We start from the raw sequence: 7,201 nt of genomic DNA, 5'->3' as shown, positions 1-7,201 counted from the left end.
ATGACATTCTTCTAAGACCAGGAATCATTCTTGTGGCCCTACGCTGCACCTTTTCTAAGGCTGCAATGTCCTTTTTAAGATATGGTGACCAAACCTGCACACAATATTCTAGGTGAGGTCTCACCAAAAAATTGTATAATCTTAGCATTACCTCCCTTGACTTAAACTCCACACACCTGGAGATATACCCCAACATCATATTTGCCTTTTTTATTGCTTCCCCGCACTGGCGATAATGAGACATGGAAGCATCAACATACACACCAAGGTCTTTCTCATAATCAGCTACCTTTATTTCAGTAGGTCCCATAAAATACTGTACCTGTATTTTATATTTCTGCTCCCTACATGGAGTACCTTACATTTGTCTATGTTAAATTTCATCTGCCAGGTATCGGCCCAGTCACTAATTACATGTAAATCAAGATCCCGCTGTAGCTGCTGAGCCACTAGTTCAGTATCTGCTACACCACCCACCTTGGTGTCATCTGCAAATTTCACCAGTTAGCAATGCCATCCATACGAAAATTAGTCACTGAAATTTCATTGAAGTATCTTAATAAATACTAATGGCAGACCTGCAACCTTGGCTAATTCTTTTTATTGCTGCAAAAACAGGGCTGTTGAATGAAAAATAAGGAAGGGATTAAGGAACCACAGCAAGGCAGAGCAGTCCTGTGGGTCTGAGTGAAGTCGTTGACCATCGAGTTGAGAGATGGCATTGATGAAACTAACCGCATAGTTTGTACTGTTGTGTGTGTGTATGAATGCAAGACATAAAAAGATGTTCTTTATTTGATCAGGAAAGAAAAATGACAGCCTTTCAAAAAAAAAAAAGTTTTAATTTGCTTTACTCATCCATTATTGAACTCGGCCATGATTTAACTTCACATTCAAGGTTCGTGCTGCTTCTCAATACGTGTTAAAGGCTAGATTTTGTGCAAATCTTTAGTTCCAGATATTTCTTAAACTCCCACAGATGATTGGCCTGCCTCTTCCAACGTGGTCTTGGAGATTCCCCTCTGGGAAGGGGGGGGGGGGTCATTACTCAGCATTGATGGACAAACAGGGGGGTTGGGGGGTGAACATTACTCAGCAGTAATGGAAGAACATGAGGGATGGGCATTACTCAGCATTAAGGGAGGAACACTGGGGGGGGGGGGGGGGGGGGGCATGACTCAGCATTGATGGAGGAACATGGGGGGGTGGCCATTACTCACCAGTGATTTAGAAACATGGGGGGGGGCATTACTCAGTAGTGATGGAGAAACATGGAGAGGGCATTTCTCAGCATTGGTAGAGGAACACCAGCCAGAGGGGAAAAGAAAATGAAGTGCCTGTGATGGGGGGGGGACTTGGATTAGGCAGCACCCAGGGGTGGAGACCGAGGAGCATGGCTACTGCTCAGAGAATCATCAGTACCCTCCATGGTCAATGTTCTGTGCGTTGAGAAAAGCGGTCGTAGGAAGTCTCAGGGGCGTAGATTTGGGTATGGATGGTAAGGACATGTGCTTATAAATATCATGGGAGTACTGTGCATGTTTAGGGGGGCGGGAGGGTCGGGGCTGATCTGGGGGGGGGGGGGGGGGGGGTGTCGAGAGGAGGCTGTTTGTGTGCACAGAGTGCTGATGAATGGCCTCTCATAAGATGGGTAATATTTACAAACATAACATATGGGCATTATTAAACATTCAGGGTAATCTGGTATAATTCATATTTCAGGTGTGTTTTTTTCACTTTGCAACATTAATAATTTATGCTGTAATGTGTCTTTGCATTTGTCTTCCCTGGAGCGGTGAAATAAATCTGTCCCCCGCTAACAAAAAGGTCAATAGAATTAGATAAAGTGAGTTTAAGGCCAGAAAGTACTTGAATTGTCAAAACAAACAATATCTACTGATCTTGCTGTTGACTCAGAACAGTTAAGATATTATTTCAAAGACTTCCTCTGAATCCACGGTCCGTGACTGGAAACAGCTGCACATGCAAAGTCCACCACCAGAGGCACCAGTGAGGCCATGTGTTAACAATGGTAACAGCATATTTCAGAATCAGAAAAAAAACCTTTTTGTTACATGTTTTCCAACTATCATAAAGGCTGGTGCAAGGCCAGAATTTGTGCCTATTCCACAAATACACAACACTTCAGGGCAGGAACTACCTTGAGTTCCTTTTCTATCTGAACACAACAATAAACACAAAGATAATTACATCCTGTGAAGGTAGTCTGTGGAATGACACGGAGTGACTTTCTCCTGTGTGCTGCGTAAGTATTGATGAATGAAACCGTATTCTGCAAAGCACCCTTGTTTGCCTGCTGTTATAGGCAGCTTGGACTCTTGGTGTCGCTCTGTCTGTGAGATTTGAATGACCTGGGCTCCATCTGTCTGCAAAAGGACTGGCTACATTCAGTCCACCTCCTGCTTCAGACCCCTCAAATCAATGCAAAAAAGGTTTTGTGCCAATTTTTCCTCCCAAAGAGATGACAGCAAAGATGCTAATTTTGAAAACATTTCATGTTGTTTTCTTCAGATTCCTCAGTCCAGTTTGAGCATCCCAAAAATATCGAGTAAACAAAAATGTGAGTAAACAGATGCAGTTGTTGTGCAAACTCTGGTGAGAAGAGTGCAAATTAAATGACTGCCACAGAATACATAATTATAACCGCGGATGCTGGACCAGGTGTATGAGAACTTTAGAGCACCCTGTGCTGTGGTGTGCCTGTGGTTTATCCTGTAGCTGGGAGGGAAATGTCCCACAGCCTTTCCCAAAGTCCTTATCAATGTCACTGGAAATGTCCCACTGGCTTTTCCATAACCCTTATCACAGTCAGTGGAAAAGTCCCACTGGCTTTCCCAGAGTCCTTATCACTCTCAATGGAAATGTCCCACTGGCTTTCCTAGTGTCCGTATCAATGTTATTGTAAATGTTCCACTGGCTTTTCTGAAATCCTTAACACTGCCATTGGAAAAGTCCCACTGGCTTTTCTGAAATCCTTAACACTGCCATTGGAAAAGTCCCACTGGCTTTTCTTCCCAGGGTTCTTATCATTGTCAGTGGAAATGTCCCACTGGCTTTCCCAGAGCCCTTATTACAGTCAGTGGTGGCAGCTGAGGAGGGTCTGACACTTTTGACACCTGCTGTACACTGATCACCTGGAACCCTGGCGATTCCAAAATTAAAGCTGGAAAGTGCTTGTCCATGCTGTAGACAGGCAGGAGGTCTATGTAGCGTCATCTATTGTTTTCAATGCCTCCGTGTAAAGCAGCCATGTCCACATCTGTCAGCCACTGTGTAGAAATTGTCAGACTCATTTCCCTCCTGTCTGGCAGACAGACACACACACAGACACACACACACACAGACACACACACACACACACAGACACACACACAGACAGACACACAGACCTGTATTCATATCTTTGTGGGGATCGTATATTCATTTATAAACAAAACCCTAATCCCAATACTGACATGCTTAACCCCTACCCAGCCCTAACCTTAACCATTAATAACCAACAAAATGCAAGTGTTTTTGCATTTTTAGTTTTTTTATTGCTGTCACAGATTTTTATTAAATTTTAGAATTTTTTTTTTAGGTTTTATAAAACTGACAAAATGGTATCCACAATGTCAAAATAATAGGTTTTTATCACATTGTGGGGACATCTGGTCCCCATAATGTAATGTATACTTGGACTATACTCACAGACACGTCGAGGCCATTTAACTGCATTTGGATGTTCTGAGTTCACATTAATCAGGACCAACAAGCTGGGCCTGGCGCTCGCACGGTATTGCGCCATGCTGCCATTGCCTTGGGTTTAGCTTTGTGGCGATTGAAGGAGAACATCTGAGGCAATCATGAAGCCAGATTAGACAGAAGCCAAGCCACCTTTTTTCAGGGAACATCTTTGAGGCACGGAGGATTATGTTGTTTGACACAAATGGGGTTTTCGCCATCGTTAGCTGTCCTGAGGTGTAATAGAAGTCAGTACATAATGCATCTCAGCACCAATGCAGCAGTCGCTGCGTCGGGGGTCTGAACCACACTTAGGCCTGATTGCTGTGCAAGAGCCCAGGAGGCAGAGGGCCCAGGCAGAGGGCCCAGTGGTGGAAGGACTGCACCTTTATTTCGTATCCATAGGGAACCTGGAGCCCAGGAAACACCAGGTGGCAGGCCTGATGAAGATGATGATGAAGATGCAGGACGGCAGGTCAGTGGATGGCCCACCAATATCGGGGGTTTGATCCTGCTTCAGCCCCGTGACGGACCACAATCCCATCTATGATGTGCTCACCGTCCTGTCTAGGGTGTGCTCCGTACTCTACACTGTGACGTACTGCCATCCCATCTAAGAACGTAACAAATTTACAAACGAGAGGAGGCCATTCAGCCCATCAAGCTCGTTTGGGGAGAACTTAATTAATAGCTCAGAGTTGTTAAGATCTTATCTTGCTCTGATTTAAAGGAACCCAGGGTTTTAGCTTCTACTACAATAGCAGGAGGACTATTCCATACTCTAACTACACGCTGTGTGCTTCCTCAAATTAGTTTTATAATGTTCTCCCGCTAATTTCCACTTATGGCCACGAGTTCTAGTATTTAAGGTTGGCCCCATGCTTGTCACTGGATAGGCTCGAGGACCCCCTGCACTGCAAGATGGCTGCCTGGAAGGTGTATAATTTTTCATTTCATCCATGCATGCATCCTTTTTCCTTTACTTGCACTATGCAAGGTCTTGGAGAGTTGTTTTTGTTGCTGTTGATTGTTTTTTTTTTATTTTTTTTTTTTGGTTGAAAAAGCTACTCTGCATTTTATTTGCAGTTCTGGCCAGGTGACATGCACCTGACTCAGCTCATACTAATAAGCAGATTAAATGCATCAAAAATGCAAAAGCATCCACGTGAGGGTGGGCCTTTGCCCGTATAATGAGCTTAGACTTCAGCTTTAATAAGCTGCCCTATTGTGTCCCGGCTTACGTACATCGACCCATGTGGCCCATGTGATTTCCCTCCCCTGACCTGCTTAAACCACCCCCATCCCCCATTGACCTGTACACACACAAACACATACACCGAACTTTCCATGCTCGCGAATCACCCTGTGTCCCAGAAGCACGATTGTGCCGCTTCTGTATACGGTTTCATTTGGTTTATTTACACGTATTTTCCACTGCGGAGGTGGGGGTGCGTGCACACCTTAGTGCCCCCTCTGAAGCTCTTCACCTCATGGATGCGAGGTCCATGGGAATTGGCACTTCAATGGGAAGGAGATGCCCAAACAGTGTTTCTGGGACCTGAAAACTAAATATTAGTTGGATAAATATTATGCCAAATATTAGCCTTGAATTATGGGGACAAACAGAAGCGGATTATCCCCAGACGATCCCAAGAAGGCTGAATCCAAGGAGCATTTCCAACCAGCCCTCCTCATATTCCATCCATCCATCCATCCATTATATATACCGCTTAATCCATCTGGGTTGCGGGGAAGCTGGAGCCAATATATTCCTTAAAACAAAAAGGATTAATTCTATCGATAACACTGAGTAATCCGGGGCAGCCAGATGGCTCAGTGCTCAGCAGAGCCACCGCAGGTCCCCAAGTCCGGGAGGACATTGCATCCGCTTCGCTCAAGTAGCCAAAACACCAGGAATTACCCAGTCATCCCACCTTAGGCATACTGATGTAAAAGAGGTGCATGAGGAACATTCGGAAGGGGGGGTACTGGCTAGGCTGGGGTGGTATTACAGTAAAGCTGTTAAATATCCCAACAGCCCACAGCAATTGTTAAATACCAGAATAGTGTTATTTTTAAATACAGTGTTAAAATACCATATATAGCGTTATGATGTCTGGATCGTAATGTGCTATTGAAAATTAGATAGAGCCCAAGCCTGAAACCTAAACTTAGCTACGGATTTCTGGAACATTGCACATCTTTTGCGGGTGTCAGGGAGCCCCTATTCATTTACGGGGACTCTGCTTCCTGCGAGTCCTGAGACGCACTGGCGTCCCACCTGAACTGCCCCCTGTACTGCATGGTTGCAGGGGGGCCGCGGGGATGACTCCCAGCCATTTCCTCTCTACAAATGGGCATCTCTAAATCAACCCGACTATGCATAAACCAAATTAAGAATAACACCGATATTAATGCTAATAATAATAATTATTATTATAATAGTCAAACATAATCACTGCTGTCACACCAGGTAATTGATGCTTTGTATAAATACTGCACCCACTGCTTGGTTCATTTGTATAGTCAAGCTAGAGTAACTCATATTCGTATTCATATTCATATTCGTATCCTTTCATTAGCACCAGTTGATTACAAGCACGCGTTTCCATCCGCCGCGATGTTATTCTCAGCGATGATGGATGACCCCCAGCGTGTCACATTGCCCGACACCCAGAGTCCCTCATTCCCGCAATTGCCTTCCACGAGTGTATTTTGTATTTGCCGCTTTCCCATTTGCTGATGAATAACCATAATTAAATGTGTACTAGTTACAAATTGCTCAGTTTTTGAACTGCAATTCAAAGAATGTTTACTTATTCATTGCTGGGCAAATTAAAAATATATATATGCGCAGAGCAAAGGCAATATTTGGCCCTGTTTTTGACGATCTAACAGAATATAATGATGAAAGAATGACACGGAAACAAATCCGCTGGCAGGTCCTTTTTAATTTATTGCTTTTTCTTTACTGCAAGTCTCTTCTGAAGGAAAGTATGAAATCGAAGGAGAAGCAGAACTGCCAGAGGGATAAAGAATAAAGTAATTCATGAAATAAGGAAAATACAAATATAAAGTTGCTTCCGTTGCCAAGTTTTGAGGGATGCCCCAGCGGTCTCCACGGAAAGTCCGACAGCAGCTGGGCTCTTCTGATAAGGCCGGGCCGGGGGGGGGACCATGGAGCAGAACAGGAAATGGATCCAGAGAGACGTTCGGTTTTGTAAGTTTTCCCCCAAACAGAGAGGTGGAAACAGAGATGGGGTGAGCTCCAAGAAGAACAGAATGGGGAAAGGGGAACAAAGCATTGTGGGTAAATAGCAGATGGAGGCGGAGCCCTGCGAGTGGGCACAGCATGGTAGGTGAGGTTCTCCACGGGAGCTGAGGTTAGCCAAGGTAGCTCTGCCTAATAGTGTGAAGCAGGCTGGCATTTGGGGCATCCCCTGCCCTTGCCCTGCCC

Source organism: Paramormyrops kingsleyae, chromosome 9 (assembly GCF_048594095.1).
Source record: "Paramormyrops kingsleyae isolate MSU_618 chromosome 9, PKINGS_0.4, whole genome shotgun sequence".
NCBI lineage: Eukaryota > Metazoa > Chordata > Actinopteri > Osteoglossiformes > Mormyridae > Paramormyrops > Paramormyrops kingsleyae.
Note: the sequence above shows the minus strand (reverse complement) of the source record.